This window comes from Meriones unguiculatus, chromosome 12, assembly GCF_030254825.1.
Source record: "Meriones unguiculatus strain TT.TT164.6M chromosome 12, Bangor_MerUng_6.1, whole genome shotgun sequence".
NCBI lineage: Eukaryota > Metazoa > Chordata > Mammalia > Rodentia > Muridae > Meriones > Meriones unguiculatus.
In genome coordinates this window covers 95,210,999-95,228,766 of record NC_083360.1, presented here as the reverse complement: position 1 = coordinate 95,228,766, position 17,768 = coordinate 95,210,999, and the positions used below count along the sequence as shown (strand labels likewise).

General features: G+C 41.3%; 1 long non-coding RNA gene across 1 annotated transcript in view; it reads right to left on the bottom strand.

Moving 5' to 3' along the window:
- LOC132646674 (uncharacterized) overlaps positions 1–17,768 on the bottom strand; it is a 501,797-nt gene that overhangs the window by 1,293 nt on the left and 482,736 nt on the right. Inside the window, exon 3 of the long non-coding RNA XR_009584921.1 lies at positions 1–5,115. This exon is cut by the window's left edge and continues 1,293 nt beyond it. This is a non-coding gene — a long non-coding RNA (uncharacterized LOC132646674). The remainder of the gene's footprint in view (positions 5,116–17,768) is intronic.

The window sequence follows — 17,768 nt, the reverse complement described above, 5'->3', positions numbered from 1 at the left end:
CTACTTCCTGACTTCATTTTGCTTAAACTCAAAAGGCCCCGTCCACAGCCCCCACATCTGCAGGCCACTCTGGCGAGCTGCCCACGCACACATTTATGTCTGCTTTCAAGTGTTTTCAGAAGCCTATTCAATTGTGCCTTGGCAGGCCAGGCACCTTTACCCCTCCCAGAGACCTGGAGAGAGAGACTATCAAATTTCCTCTCAGGACCCTGGAAACTTGCATTCTAGGGACCTCAGGAAAGCTCTGCTGTTTCACAGGTAGATGTTAGAATGTGTAAACATGTCGTAGAATAGAAGAATTTGCTGTGGGGTGAGGGGAAGAGCAGAGGTGCCCCGGAGGTGGAGAAGAAGCTGGCCTTCCTTTCCAGGGAGCTGTTTATTTTTTGAGACACAATGAGTGTTCATTTTAACGAAGGTGTTGCCTCAGGTTCTTCAACAAGCTGCCTCTGCAGCTCTCATTGTGACTGAGATGGCTGCCACATGAACAAGAACTTCACCTTCTCCAGAGAAATCAGGGCAGCCTCCCTCCTGTCACAAAAGGTGCCGTAGCTCCCACCCTTGTATTAGCTAGACCACTGAGGCCCAGACTGAAGCCCAAAACCCAAATCATTTGTGTGGCAGAGCAGGAGCCTCTTTGTCGCCCTAACTAGTCTAGACCGGAAGTCTTCGAGCTGATTTGAATTTACTTAGTTGCTAACCCTTTCCACCCAAAAGGAATCTGAGCTTTGCTTCTACATCCCTCAGCTAGTCTCTAATTCTAGGCAACAATATCTAGGCCTGACTAGTGCGGGACAGCATAATTAAGGTGGGGCAATGGACTGAGCAGCAACAATCCTGAGACCAACCTTCTTTCTTGTCTCAAAGAAGAAACAGAAATGCTCAATGTTTGTGTCATCTCCATCTTCCTATCCCTCCCTCCCTCCCTCCTTCTTCCCTTTCCTCTTTCCCCATTCAACACAGTGTCATTTGCCTTCAATAGGAAATCAGATGGAAATTAATCTACAACATCATTCTAGACCGGAAGTACAGCTGTAATCAGAAAGGGGGTTGAGGTGTTTTGTAACGCACCAAACAAGCAGGACTGCTTTGGACAGCAGATAATGCAAACTAGCTTTGCTGGAAATGAGCTGCAAAATACCTTCATTTTCTACTACAGTGAAACCCTGATAAGATCACAACTGCTAGGGTCATACGGTATATCAGGTGGAATCACAGCCTTTAGAACTCCATTATTAATGCAGACAACCTCACAATCAAAGAGGATGAGAGCACAGTTTCCAGATGCCAATGATTTGATCCTATCTTATTTGGCTGTTTACATTCAAATAATGTGACTGTATAAATTTAAATAATACAAACCACCAACAGATGGATCCCAGTGAAAAACTGTGCTTTCGCTGAGACCCTGAATGTACACTATATGGTGCTTTACAATTTATTTGAGCAGAGTTCGCATTTAAAAAAAAAATGGGGAGGGGGAATAAAAAAAAAAGACTCATTTCTTCTACCATTATGGAAATAAAAGAACGGCGGCTTTAGTTCGCGCCGACGGTGCCAAGGAAACATGCAGTTCCCTAACCTCTGATACAATGTACCCATAAGGTAGCAAGCATCAAAGCATATTAAAAGATATTAACTGCATATTTGCTTATGAACAAGATAAAAAGCTGTAGGGCCTCCAGGTTCTCAAGCTGTGAGTGGAACAGCTTTGCAATTTGCCTGCAAAACTGCATTTTGATCTTAATGAATATAAAATGGCTGCCATTAAAAGTAAAACAGATTATTTCGGGTCTTCCCGGGCCCATAGCTCTTTGCCGGCCTTGGAGGGCCACTATGATCTTTCATTAAAATCTCACAGCAGGGCTCCCTCACCAGCAAATCAAGCCTTGCAGTCTAGGAGATTGGCTACATTTAAAAGTAATTTTCAGAAATCTACACAGATTTTCAATTTGGTAATGAAAGCCATAAGAGAATGCAGGCGGCGTTTTGTCGAATATTGTTACTGATCCAGCGCTCACATTCGTTAGAAATTAAACTGCCCCGTAACTACCGCGCTGATGGCAGCTTGCCATTTCGGCTGCGTTCTAATCTCCGTTTGTTAATGAGTAGCATGTGCTAATTGTTGTCATCCTTACCACCGGAGCGGTCCTTCCCGGGCTAACATATTGTACCTGCCCAGAGGTGTAATCTTTCGTTCTGTCCCTGACCAAGTCGAAACAGAGAGCCGGAGTCACTGTGCTTGACAAAAGAGAGAAGCACCCTTCCCCAAGTCAAGACAGAATTGAATCTCAGACTGGGTGTGTTTATTTCACTTGATGGATCCCCTTTTTGTTGTTGTTGCTTTGGTGTTGTTGTTGTTTGTCTGTTGTTGTCAGGCAGGCCTTACTTTTCTGAAGTTCCAGAAGAGAGAAGATGTCCACAGCACAGGATGCGTTGAACAAAGCAGCAAACACTGAGGGTTACTGTTGCCATGTCAGCTAGAGGGTAACATGCTTGGGGTGGGGCTGACAGGGTGGAACTTTCCAGCGACCCTAAATGGTTGCCAAAGTCAAGCACAAGAGTGCACACTCCCCACCACCAGTATATCCCCACCAGCTTTCAAAGCGGGTAGACTCGACTGGGTCCCTTGGTGTATTCCTGGATGCAAAATCCAGGCAACTGTTGGGGTATGCTACACGGAAGTGGCTAGCCCTCGTGGGGGGCAGGTGTGTGGACTCACAGATCTGGGGCTCCCCTCAAGCAGAAAAGGTACAGAAAGGAGGGCCCAGCGAGTTCAGTATTCGGACGGGTGGTGCAGACAGACATCTGAATAAAGACAAGCTGAAGATAATTACAGATGATTAAATAGAAAACATTTAAGGTGCGTGCCTTCCAAGACAGAATGAGACTGTTTTATGTCCTTCCTTGATATAAGGACTAAGGAGAGGTATTTCTCTGAGAGCCTAGAAACAAAAATGTCAGATATGCTTCCCTTTTGGAAAATGCATTCAATAAATTTTCTTTACTTGGCAATTCTCTTTCCCTGGCACCTTTAGGGCAAAGCACTTCCCTGCTCTAAAATGTGACGACCAACAAGAGCTGCTCTCCACTTTTTCTCTGACTGGATATAAATTCTTCCTGCTGATACAGAAAGAATCTCCATTTAGAATAGCACTTCTCCTTGGCAGAGTGCTGGCAGCCACGAGAGCATATATGCAAAAGATATGTTTATTTTCAGGGGGCCCAGGCAGGCACTGTGTGGCTGCTGCACCAGAGACTCTGGGATTCCAGCATCTGAGAGGTTTGCCTGAGCTAGGCTTCTTTGGTTTTCGCAATGAGCAACGTTAATTGGGCGGGATGTCTGTGATTCTAAGGGAATGACACAGGGACCCCTAACAAGGTACCACTGCTAATGTGCATCAGGAGGTGAGGAGAATGCTCACACCCCGTCCTTGTCTCCTCGGCCGCGGGAGACCAATGGAAACGGGCTGTAAAGGACTTGGTAAGCAGTTTTGAACATGTCTCACCTGTGTTTGTTATTCTAATTGCAGGAAACATCCGTGTAATATGTTAGTAGGTTTTCTTTTTTTTTTTTTTTCCCAAGGTGACATTATAAGAAATTCTGCTGATTCCTCCCAAACTCATCGGGCTGAGGCTTCTTTCATTTTACCTGTCATCATTTGTTCTAAAATTTCTAAGAACTTCCAGGTACATTCTGACAACTATATACCTTAAGGTTTCATATCATCATTTCAGCATATGCTAAACTGTGAACAGAGGGAGATATATTATCAATTTTTACTCTCAATAACTAGAAGATAACAAATATTAGTATATCCTTAATAACCATTGTGGGGATAAGCAGGGCTTTAAGTCATAGAAGTTAATATAATTATTCTTCAGATAATAATGTTAAGTTTTACTACTAATAATAAAGTATAATTATTTACTCTGTCTCAGAAGTGTAACATATGGAAGCAAGCACTGTCCTCCTCCATCTCTTTTAATTTATCATCAGTTCTGTTGGAAAATACACATTTATAATTATACACATTTATGTATATTCAGTGGAAACTTTTACTTAAAAATCATAGATAAAACACTTATGATCTTGTAAGGGGCATAATAAAGGTTTACTAAGAGCATTAGTTAATACTTTATGAACTTGTGTCTTCTCTTACATTTCTCTTACAGTTACTTTTTAAACTAAATGTTAGGGCTGAAACAAAATTGGAAGGGGAAGCTTAAAATAATGGTTTGCGAACATATATCTACTAAAATCCACACTCTTTTATAATTTTATTATTAATTTGGCACCTCTAATTAAAATCCCAAGGCCTCCAGTTGAACAGTTCTCTGGGGATATTATGGTATCTGTTTTGAGCACATGAAGTTTTAAGTTTTGTTATTTTTATGACAAATATTATAAATTGTATGCTAGCTCTCATAAGTTGTTTGAAATATATCCTTCTAGTAAATCTAAATTATTTTAGATTTACCCAACAAACCTTATAGAGCTAGCCCTAAAGGGACAGTGGTTACTTGATAAAGTGCTTCAGAATTTATAAATCTCTTTCCCCCAGAAATAATCCTTACATAGTAGTTTGAGGGCCAGATTTGGAGGCACACAGTTTACTCCCAGTACTCAGGAGGCAGAGGCTGGAGAATGGATCTCTGAGTTTCTGGCTATTCTGGTCTACAGGGCAAATACAAGCGCAGCATGGACTATGCAGTGAGACCCTGTCCAAACACACAAACAACATCAAATCCAGTCTGATTCCAAAGTATACCGTATGAATAACAATTTTCATCACTTAGTTAAGCTAAATTCTTGTGGCTTTTGACTTGCTTTTGCTTCTAGGGAACTTAAAACACCAAGCTACAAAGGAATAATGAGTAAGGGGAGCAACTAGCAGGTTAGCAGAAGACGGGCCTGGAAACAAGCACGGATGCCACCCTCTCCTGGGGCTCCTCAGTGCGGGAGCGGTTCTAGATCCAGTCTGTTGTTTCACAGTATCCCAAACTCTCTGTAGGCTTCTTTTCCAAGTTGGCACAAATTCAGTTTTCATTCCTTCAACGTCAACCGCCTTTTCCAACCGCCTAGGCCATCCTTCATACTCCAGGTGATTTAAGCAGCTGTTAGGAGAATGAGGAGCAAGAATAAGTGAGAGCTGACAAGAAAGGAACATTTGTAGAACACACTGATGCTTTGGTTTTAAACAAGGAAGTTCAAAATGAGTGTCCAGTGGAATGCGCATAGTCAGCCCATTCAGCGGATTGGTTAAAGACGATGTGACCAGGTGACCAAGCCTACCCACCACATCAGCTTACAAGCCTGAGGCAATCTTGCCAAGATGAGGAATGGCAGCAATGTGTGTGACGCTCAGGAGGGGAGCCCCCAGAGCATCTTGCGGATTCTGCTATTGTTCTTGCTTCCTGGGATCTCAGTCGCACCAGTGCTGTGCACTTCTTTAATTCTCATTTATTGAAAAAGATAAAGGTTTTGTTATGAAATAAAAAAAAAAAATAGAACGGAGCAAAATAGGATAGATTTGAAGCCCTGGAGAAAATCTGAAACTGGTATCAAAGGAGTAAAAGAAAGCATTCTAGACTGGCTGGACTGTGTTCCACAGGGACTGACTTCCATAGATAGTTACTGCTTTTCTAGAAGGGTGCATTTACTATCTCTTTACATGGACAACTATCTCTTTACCCAACATGGAATCTGGAAGGTTTTCAGGACCACCCTGGAACAGTTTTGATATCTCTGGAAGACAGAAAAGAAAGAGCAGGGGACCCCTACTAAGTTCAAAGGCTCATGTTTACACATAGGAGACAGAGGAGAGGAACTATTTTCTAGGTTGTGAATATAAACTGTGTGCAAAAGTAAGGATAGCACTGTGGTTACTTGCCGCAGTCAATGCTATGTAGAGCACCAAGAGCCATCCAGGCCCGGCATCTGCCCTGGTTAAGAATGCAGGGAGGCCTTGGGAAGTAAGTGGGTGGTACGGAGGGGTTTTGTTTTTGTTACTTTGTGTTAGCAATGGTTCCACATAGCAGAGGGAAAGTCATCCAAATAAGGTGATGTGTCTTTTCAAAGATTGGAGAAAATGTGTGTGGATAAAAATATCCAAACCTAACAAATTGTGCCTATACATAAAATATAAAAAGCAAATACTAAATAAAGCTTTCAAACGTGATTCTAATCTGTATCAGGACATGTGAATTAGATAATAGTAAAGTGCAAATGAATTGGTTGGGATTTTTCAAAAAATGCGGAAATTATATATATATATTTTTTTCCATTGGTATATGGTCATTTACAGATTAAAACTAATACAAGAAGTTGCATACTTTAAGTTTGGAAAAAAAATAAGAAGTAACTATCTGAACCAAAAGTGATGAGAAATTTAGAATGGAGTCATCTATTGTGTGAGAGTTTGTTATGTTAACAGAAAAATAACCTGGACAGAATTTATCCTAGAATCTAGGAAAGCAAGCCTCAGATATAAATTAAAGAGGCAATCCCACAACTAAATATTTTTCCAGAGAAAACAAGCCTATTTTAAAAATTCTGACAAAATAATCACAGATTATTTTAGAGGTATATAAGAGTGGTAACATGAAAGGAGCATTCTTTTTCCCTTTTTAAAGCTATTCAGTGTGGAATATAAAAGGATGTATACCCTAAATGGAAGGCTGAAGACATGGTGAAGAGCCAATATAAAAAGTGCTGTAAGAATATTGTCAGGAGGGTTAAAGCCTGACTAAAGGCTGAAAAACTGCCAAGGACAACAGAAAGCTATTTTAAGCTGTTTGTAAAGAAGAACAAAGGGATAGGTACATTGATTGGGGCACACAGCAAAATGTTAACAGATGTCACAGAAAACAGAACGATTCAACTCCTGTTTTGATTCTATGGTCTCTATCAAGAAGAATGATCTTTGGACTGGAGAGGGCAAAGCAAACAGACCTGGGAGAGAACCGAGACGCAAGGCCAGTTCAGACACACTCTGGCTATGGCCTGGTTGCTTTAGGTAAGTTCAAGGCTCCAAGCCAGACAAACTAACTGTACAGTTCATAAGAGCCTTAAAAACGAAGCAAAATAACACAGATGTGATCACAGGCGTTCTCACAACTTTCTGGCACAATTATGGTTGACCATGAACTAATGTGACTACAGAAGAAAAGCCTTAATTTGTCTGCAGAGAACATATTCGTAATAAGATTCTAGAGCCAAAGGGAACAAATCCTATATAATTATGGTGATTCAGAATTGCTTGAATAAAGGCTCCCACTGAATACTTGTTAATTAATTGGGGCAGTCTGGAGCGTTCTCTCATGGCATGTGCATTTGCACTTTATTTTACCCTTTTGTTCTTTCTTTGGTTCTGGCTCGGCTTGTGCACAGCTGTACTGTAGAATTTGCTATATTTTGGGAAAAAAGTTGTACTGTGTATTTTATGACAATTAGACTTCACCACCATGTACACGGTGCCCACTGTACGAAGCAGGTGGGCTCTGGAACTAGGAACCGTGCAAATGTACTCTTTTTCTTTGAGTAACTTGTGGCTTAATAATGGATGAAAGAGAATGACAGAGCATGGCGTGATACCAAAAGAAGGCATTGATTGTGCACCAACCAGTGCAAGGGGCTATAATAGGGCTTTACATGCTTCATCAAATATTCTCAAAAAATGATGAGATCAATATCAGTATCCCGCTGATACTGGTAAACAAGACCAAGTGATAGTTTAGACCTAGATCAAATGTTATAGACAGGTGTTCAATGGCTCCTGAAAGATGGGCTCCTCCGGTGAGACCCATATAGATTGTCAGTCCCAACTAGTCAGCCCTGGACACGTACATATGAGCAAACCTAAACAGACCCAGTGGGTTATATAGAGATGGTCTCACTCACACACACACACACATACATACACACACACACACACACACATGCACATGTGCACATGCAAGTAACAAATATAACACACACATAACAAATCATAAAGAGATAATAAATGATGGAGATAAATAATAAATAAACAATAAAGATAATCAATGAGAAAGATAAATAATGGAGAGCTCATGGACTTGGAGGGAGAGATACACAAGGAATTTGAGGCAGGGGCCCAAGAGTGGTGAAGGTGCAGTCATCATGCGCGACGTTCTCCAAAATACCAAAATACCGACTGAACAAAAATGGTTACATAAGCCTGTTGTGATGGCTCTCTGCACTTGGAAGGTTGAGGTAGGATAATCACTATAAATTCAGGAACAACCCTTTATACAGAGCAAGTTCAAGGTCAGTATGGGCTAGAGCAAGATCCTGACCGAAAAATAAAAAATAAAAAAGAATTAAAACATTTCTGGAAGATGTGGAGCCAGAACTCAAGGCCAGTCATTGAATTCTATTACACCACACTGCAAACAAAGGCCTATTGATCCCCAGCCTATAGTGGAGTACCTTTAACAGTACAGACAAGACAGGGTACAGTCCCAGGAGCGCCTCCCAGCAGAGAAAACAGACAACAGTGCCACAGTGCCGTCACTCTTAAATTTCTAGGCTTTTCTGCAGCCCACGTCACTAAGGTAGGCTCTAGTTGGAGGAAGAAAGGGCATTGTATGTGTACCAGTGGCTTCTCTCTATGTTTGCTGTGTCTTTCTGAGTACGGATTAATGCACACACAGAGGTATCTTAATTATTAAATTAGAACTATTAAGAACATGAAGTTTCAGTGTACATTTCTTTGCCAATTTACCACCTGATTTATTCCTAACCTGCAATGTTCTCCTTCTCTCCATCTTAGTTTTCTCTCTGTACCTTCCACATATGTACTTCATTTTACGCATGAAATGAGTTCTTGTAGAGTTGTGTGATTTTTTTTTAGTAAATGAAATATTACATTAAAGATGCTAGAGACCCATTCTTTTAAAAGAACCTTATGGCAAATTGCTTTGTAAAGCAAATAATGACCCTATAACCAATCTTTCTTTAAATCTAGATTTCCATATATCAGAGATGACCAAAAAGGGTACATCTGTACTTTATTTTTGCATTTGTCTGCTAGCTATACTGCAACATAATAGTATGACAATTTCAAATACCGTGATTTTTATACTTTTCCAGTTCTCACAATGCAATCTTAGAGAATGTATTATTTTCCACATAGTTCTTACATATCCTTTCTTTTCTTTGGGTGGAGCTTTGGCCTCAAGAGCTGTCTATCACTGGCCTCCCCACATTTGGAGAGACCAGCAGCACCTCGTCTTTCACAAAGCAGTGATAATGGGCCGCCATTAGTGTACACTGCTGTATGCCTGCGCATTTGATACTTACAACAGAGCCCTGGGCATAAACAAGGGCCTCTGTTGCTTTACAGGTCAGTAAGCCAGGCGTCAGCGAGACTGGACTTCTGCGGTTGGCTCGCCTGTCTGCGATTCATTAATAATGTCAGTTGACAAATATTAACGAATACATCCCACCCCCCACACGCGCGAACATACACATAATTTGTATTTGTCAATTCTGCCTCAATACACGGTGTTCAAAGCAACACTCGAGATTGAACCTGTGAGATGACTCCCCATATCCACCTGAATGACACCACCTCACCCAGCCGTTTGGAATGTGTGTGTGTGTGATGTGTGTGCTAATACATGATTAATTCTTTGAATGTAAGTACAGCATTAACCACAGTCACCATGTTGTTCACTGACTTTCAGAATTGTTTTATTTTATGTAATTGAAATTATACATTCATTGATCAATTTTCCATGTTGCCCATCCATCTTAGGATAGCAATGATCTAGTCTCTGCTTTTCTGTCAGTTAAACTTTTTTTTAAGATTTATTTATTATTTATACAGTGTTCATACATACCAGAGGAGGGTACCAGGTCTCATTTTAGATGGTTGTGAGCCACCATGTGGTTGCTGGGAAATTGAACTCAGGATCCTTGGAAGAGCAATGTTCTTAACCTCTGAGCCATCTCTCCAGCCCCTGTCAGTTAAACATGTGTCGATTACAGTATCATGCAGTTTTTGCCACTCCGTGCCTGGCTTACTTCAGTTAACAGAATGTCATTCAAGTTCATCAATACTGTCAAAATCACAGGACATTTAAAAGATACACATTTACATTTATTTACTTTGTGTATGTGAGTGTTTGCCTACATGAATGCATGTGCACCAGGTGCGTTCCTTTCGCTGAGTGAGGTCAGAAAATGGTATCAGATTCTCAGGAACTGGAGTTACAGGTGGCTTGAGACGCCACGTGGGGGCTGGGAACTGAACCCGCGTCCTCTGCAAGAGCAGCCGGTGCTCTTAGCTGCTGAGCCGTCTCTCCAGCTCCCAGAGAGGATACTATTTTCAAGACTAAATAATATTCTACGTAATGTGTTTCTAAGCACATGTCAGGTTTTCTTCCTTTATTCTTCGAATCCTTCAATCCTCCTGCAATGAACACAAGACCACAGAAAATCGGTCTTGAGAGACCGATCGCATTTCTTTGGATAGAATCTGAGGTATACGACAGCTAGGCCAGAAGTAGGTCTTAGTTTAGCATTTGAAGGATGACATTGTTTTCACTAGTGAACACACCAATGTGCACTCTCATCAACAAGCAAGAATTACATTTGCCTTACTTCTCCGCCAAGACTCTTCCCTTTTTCACTTGACAGTTGAAATTCTAATAGGTTTAATTATGATATTGATTTGCATTTTTCTGATGATTAATGACGTTGGGAATTATATATATATATATATAAAATTTTTTTTTTTCACATGGACCCTGAGCCACCTGTATTTCTTCTTTTGATACGTATCTGATCAGGCCCTTTGCCATTTCTAATTGGGCTGTTGTTCTGTTGTTTTTATGGCTGTTAAATTGTTCAAGTTCCTGTGTATTTTGGATATTAACCCCTTACCATATAGCTGGCTTGCAAATATTTCCTCACATTCTGTAGGTTATCCTTTCACTCTGGCTGTTGTTTCCTGTGCTGCAGAGACGCTTTGTGGTTCAATGCCATTCCACTTCTCTAGTTCTGCTTTTGTTGCCTCTGCTTTCAGGGTCATATCAGAAACACTGTGGCCCAATGTCAAGAAGCTTCCTGTGTTTCCTTTCAGAAGTTTTAAAGTTGTAGGCATTCCATTAGTTTTTAAACTCACTTGAGTTGATTTTTGTGTATAACATTGGGTAGGAGTCCAATTTCATTCTATAACATGTACATTTTGAGTTTTTTCTAACTATTTATTGGCAATATTATAATCTCCCCGTTGTGTGTTTGGATTTACATAGTAACTACTACTGTGTGTATTTTTTTAATATTGTAATAATGAACACTTTAAAAATGTCTTTTCACAGGGAACACAGAGCTTTGAGTGAATGTTTGCCAGTAAAAGTATGTTTATGAAAGGCCAAATTGATTCTAGTAATATCCTTGCTATCAGCTGTCTTGATGAGATAGTTTCTTGTTCATTTTGGGCCTCAGTGTTTTTGTCTGTGCAATGAATGTTCAGATCCACTCTGATAGACACACAGAAGTCCTACTGGCCCTCCCAGATGAGATGTGATACCTGCTAGATGGCCTACTTGAATTTCTTAACAGTTGTCCCTAGAAGGTAAGCTCACATTATTACCAGCATGTTTATCACAAAGAATACCCGTACACTGGTCATCACATCGCCAACACTTTTAAAAAAGAAAATGAAAGGTGAAATTAATTCTACTATTGTGTCTCTCCTGGATGAGAGTGCTGCCAAGTCCAGGCAGGCTTTTCCAAGCCGAAGATCAATCATTCATGAAGAACCGTGAGTAGTGTAACTATGGTCTAGTATCTAAGAAGGAAGAGTCAAGTCTTCCCTGATTAGGCAGGACCATAGGTTTCGGAGATAAACTTCCTAAGCCCAGTCCTTCCCATATGTGCAGTCAGACTCCCTTAGTCCAGGCAGTCCAATGTGTCAGCCTTTCCAGCTCTGTCTTTCACTCAGAGAAACAACCAGCTTTTCTCACCTCTCCCCAGCCTCTTATGATCAAGGTGACTTTTTTTTTTTTCATAAGCATATTCTCAATGTTTCTGAGAGAGCAGGGAAACTACGTTCAGATTTTTGTCTCTGGAACCACAAAATGCACATGAGCAATTTCTTCACTTGACCAAAATGAATGGTCAATACAAAAACAAATGTAACTGGTATCCCTGGTTTGGTGGAGACAGCTTTGGGGTTCAAGCTTAACAGACTTTTTCTACATGATTAGGATCTCAGAGTGGGCTGTGTCATCCTGTCAGAGCCAATAGCCACATCCAAAGCACAGGCCCAGAGCTACCCTTGGTCCATGACCTTAAGCAGATAAAATAATGGCCTGCAGAATCTCCTAAGATTCCCAGGGAAGGAAGTTTGGAGGGGTTTCGTTTTGCTTGGTGGTCTTTTAGGGAGGCAATTAGGCATTAAGCATAGATTGGTGCTTAAAGAAAATGCCTAACAGCCAAAGCACATTTCTATATTCCAAAGGTCCAGGAAAAGCGACGCCTAAGAAGGGATTAGCTACTATCAGATGATATTACGACTGGATTAATGATGTTCCACATTCACTGTATTTATAAAAAGAGAGGAGGAAAAAGAATAGGGATCTTTTAAGAAGCAGATAAGTGATTTCTATAAACCTTAAAAGCTAAAAGAAAACTCATTTTTATAGAAGATAGTGGTTATAATAGTATATTTATTTATAAATCCTTAATTAGGTATTTTCTGTTATAAAAGGCCCTACATTTCAAGTAAATTGCTGTTAACGTAGTCTGTGAGGCTTGAGAAAAGTGCATGTGTGTGCCTGTAAGCGTGTGTGCACAGAGAGAGGCCTCTTGTATCGGTGCTTTATATTCTACCAAGTATTTTAACCATTCTTATTTTAGACAATTGTTTTTGTAATGGATATACTAAAGGTGATCATTTTATTTTATTGCTAGTCATTGCTGACTGAAATATTTTGCCATATGAAAGTAATTACTGTGACTATATTACTTTTCTAACCTGTTTCAAATACTCACAGTATGAAATTCTTCCAACCCTGTTTAAAGAAAAAGTCATTGGCTATCATGCTCTGACCTTCCTTACATAAAGACATGCAATGGTTATATAATTTCCTTTTCTTTTTTTCCTTTCATGTGTTCCCTGTGTGTGTTTTTATGACTCCAGAGGTTGCAGGAACAGTCTAACCTTGTGTGGCAATGCAAGACGAGCACTGAGAAATGAAGTAACTGACATGAATATTATAAGCCAGGAAATGCAGCAAACCATTTCAGGCCATCACAGTAAACAAAAATAATTTATACCGTGCATCAGACAGGAATCAAGAAAGAAAGGAAGAAAAAGGAGAAAAGGGGAATGAAGAGAGAAAAGAAGGAGATAGGTCTACATGGGGGGGAAGGAGGAGAGGGAAAGCAGGAGGAGAGCGTGACAGGGAAGAAGGAGAGAACCAGTATCTTTGGATTTGAAGTCCACGCCTCATCTGTCCTGTTCTCCGGGCTTCTCCAGGTAGAACCATACGACATCTGAAACTCGTAGTTGAAAACAACGGCAAAGGAGACCATCACGGCAAACAAAGAGTCACTGCTGGCTCTCAGTCCTACCTGCATATTCATGTCCTAAAGCTTCAGCTCAGCAGAACAACTTTAGCCCCATAAGAGAGGAACAAAGGACAGGGCATGGAAGGGGAGGGAACTGACTTCCAGGGTGGAGCTCTTGTTCTCTGGGTTTTTGTTTAACATAATACAATTCATCCTTCTGTGGCATCTGCCACACCAAGATTGACTCTGTGCCCTCAGGTTACTTTCCAGCTCTCCCTAGGATCTACTGTTCCTTCCAGAAGGAAAAGGAAGAGACTATTCTTCAGTGGCCAGCACTGGAGGATGGCCATGCTCTCAACGGCACATGTGAGACATCTGTGGCTCTGATGGCCTTTCTCAAGCCTTGCAGGGATTCAGTCCCTATCTCTCAGGGAACACACATAACCTTGCCATAGTTTTATGAGCCACGAACCCCCATGAAGATCCCAGTGCCTTCTGATAGTTTCCCATTCATTTCTTTGCTGTAAATTTTTATTTCACTGAAAACATGAACCACATTGGCCAGGGCCAAAGTCTTTAGAGATACTGGCTTGTTGGGACTTTGCCTGTGTTACTGCTTCTGGTTCCAAGAGCTGTGTTTGCTGCTGGAAACAAAAAAGTGAAAAAATGAACCTACAAAGCAACTAACGGACACTTGAGTTTAGTCTTTCTAAAAGCTCCTTCAGACTGAATGGCATAGCCACAGTTTCAACTGGTGGGTGAGGGCAGAAGCCTCCTTCTAAACTCCCCCGCCCCCGTGCTAGCAGAAATGACGGTTAGCAGGTGATTCTATCATATAGTGACAGCATGCTATGAAGTTCACTGTGTTCTAGGCTGAAATCACATAAAATAGACAGTTCATAATCGTTTCAATCTACAGAAATTAAGGTGCCAATTCACCAGAAGCAAAGAAAGAAAAGATTTTTTTTCTTTAGTTTTTTTTTTTTTTTTTTTTTCAAAAATCTGGTCACTCTGACACCCACAATGCCTGTTGTGTTGTTATTTGGGTTTTTTTGTTTGTTTTGTTGTTGTTGCTGTTGTTTTTGCAGAAATATGCACATTGCCAGACAGAAGTGCATGTTTATGTCCTTATGAGGGATTTGCACCAGAGTCCTGAGACCCCAGCTTGCAGTTGAAGCAGTAGTGAGGTTCTTTGCAGATACTAGAGAAGACAGAGCCTATGAAAGGTGTGAAGAGAAGAAAGCTGAATCTTGGGCAGAGCCCATAATACATTTTCTCCAGACAGGAAAAAGGAGGAATGGGAAGTGGAAGAAGAAGCAGGTGGGAAGCCAGCCAAGAACATGTCATTCATAGAGATGAAAGTGGCCAAGTCCAAAGATAAGCAAAGGTGTGGTTTAAAGATGTGAGCCCTGCTCCTTAGGTTGGACACCGTCCATTTTCCATGCCAATGCAGTCACATGAGGTGTGTGCTCAGGAGGCAGAGGACTAAGTGAATTTAAAGGAATAGGAGGTGGGTATCCATATCCTGTTTGAGACATTAGGAAGTGACAAGAGAAGGCAGAGTCTACCTAGAAAACCTGCAGTTCCAAGAAAAGGGAAAAAAATATCAAGTTAAGTTACTTGCATTGGAAAACTACTACTAGCCCTGAGTTCAACTGAAAGTGAGAAAGAGTTGGATTATTAAACATGAAAAGTTTTAAGTATTAGCTGTCAAGATGGTTCAGAGGGCAAAGGCACTTGCCATCAAGCCTGGAACCCGAGTTCAACCCTAGAACACACATGGTAGAAAGAGAGAAATAACTCCTGCAAGCTGTCTGCTAACCTCCAGTTTCCTCCCGGAGTGTTAGAGCACCCCACCCGTAAATAAACAATCTAACTAATAAACAAAAGTATCTAAGTATTCATAAATTACAGCTGCCTGTGATGGAAAGATTCAGGGGCCAGTTGAAAATTTAAGTGCTATTTTAATTAATTTTTAAAATCAGGTGCATTTGACAATTACCTGACTTTCACCCAGTCTTTGAAAGGCCTATGAAGTAGATCTTACTATTACTCCCATCGCATCCGTGAGGGTAATCATTGTGCTCTGGGACACAGCTGCTCAGGGGTAGGTCTGGGGCCTGGGTCTGCTGTTCTCTCCCCGTCCTGTTTTCCGTCTATACGAAACCATCTTCAACACAAGAAACAGTGGTTGAAACTTCCTTCAAGACTTAGGATGAAAACAGACTTAAAATGCAAAGATTTTTTTTTTCTTGTTTGTCTCCTGACGCCAGGCACCCTAGCTTTATCTGAAAGATGCTGAATGACCACTTGCAAGCTCAGACTTGCTCCCCCCTACTGTGGAAGTTATACAATCTTGCCACCGTACAACGGCGATGATGGCCTAGAGTGTGCATAGCCAGCACACACCTAGTATACACTCCAAAGCTGCTCTTCTCACAGACATATACAGACGATTAATTTCCAAAGATACCAGTCTCTCCCGCATATCTTAAGATTGGCATCCGCACTGCAGGTCAACTAGAATAATCATATCAACATTTTTTTTTATACCCCAAACAATCTGAAACAAGATTTTCATAAAGGATAATTAAGCAAGCTAATATTGTAAGAAGAGGAATACACACTTAGAACATGTGCCTGCTTTGTGTAATTCAGAGCTGGTGTTTCAGGAGATTAACAATTATGATCGCCGGTCCTCTTCAGAGTCTATAATACTCCACACAATCTTTTTTAAATTACTTTATTAACCTTTCCTCCTAGCACAGAAGTGCCCGATTATAGATAATATTTCCAAATCATCTGAGGTGTAAGTGTGTTTGATTTGCTTGGTAATTATTTGTCTACTTTATTACACTGGCCGAGCGCACAAGCTCCTTGACCAGCTCTACCTCAAGTCCAGTTAAGAACAGGGTCATAGCCTTCTGCACATCATTCTCTTTGGGCCCCAAAGTACATGAAAATTTCCTACCAGAGACAGGGCTGGTGCATGGGAACATGGAACATTTTAAATATGGAAACATCATTCCGTGCCCATCACTCAAGTTTTAAGAAATCTGGGCTTAATGGAAAGGCTGTTGTTCAGAAGCAGCGTTTAGTCCCTGCATGACTGGGACATGGTCATTACAGCTTAAACATACAAACGCCCTTCGGTGAACCCTAAAAGCCTATCGCTCCTATCTCTCTGGTGGCCTTGCCCAGGGCCTGATGATCTATCTGTCCCTTGTCATTCAGACCACCTAGAATGTTTCTTACATTTTGGTGTGACTCATGAATACATTTGGGAGCATCTATATGAGCTCATACAGTCAGAAAAGGATGTAGTGGGATTAAAAAGGTCCATCACAAGCCCTGCCATTTCCCCTGGGACTTAGAGAAAGGAGGCCACTGAAAATCAATCTTGGGCTTGCAGAGGGAAACTTTACAACTCCATAGCTGTACTTACAGATGCAGCAGAACAACATGGAACGGGGCGCATGGCTCGCTGTGGAAGGCCACAACCAGGATAAAAAGGCAAAACCAAGAGACCCTATGTATTGTCCACTATCAACAAAACTTGAAATTTCCTATGTAGAAGGATTTCAAGGCTGTGTTAGCAATACAGGAATCCTCCGGTCAGTTCAGTCACCCATGGAATTGCAGTGTCGGGTATGGATGCCAGTATTTTAGACCCAAACCGAGCATAAAAAACACAAAATAAAATTCAGTGTCAGCACAAAGTTGACAGCAAATGATTATAACAGCTTCAAAGCTTGAAAAAGAGTGTAAATAAGTAGGAACCCCCGCAGGTTCACTCAGCCTGCATACATAACAAACCTGATGGACAGTCTCTGTGGTAAAGACAGAAGGAGGCACTGGGAAGATGCGAAGATTCTGCCAGCCAAGAGCCTTGACTGCCACCTTTCTGACTAAATCAGCTCCTTCCACGCGGGGAGGGAAGCAGCGCCCTGGGTGTGCCTCAGCAAGGCCGATGGCCCTCTGCCTTGAAGCAGGAATGTTAATTATCGGTTCTTCTGTGGTTATCAAGGAGCTGCAACCCCACCGGCGTTTGCACTCTGCGACACCGCTCTCTCTGATCTTTAATCCTTGGCACTATGGGTTCACAAAAGATTGTGAGTCAGCCCGACTCTGCTCATTTCTACCTTGTAAAAATAAAGGCAAAGGAAAATCAGTCCCTGCTCTGGATACAACTGTAAACTGAGTGGGGCCATTGGAAGGAAAGGGG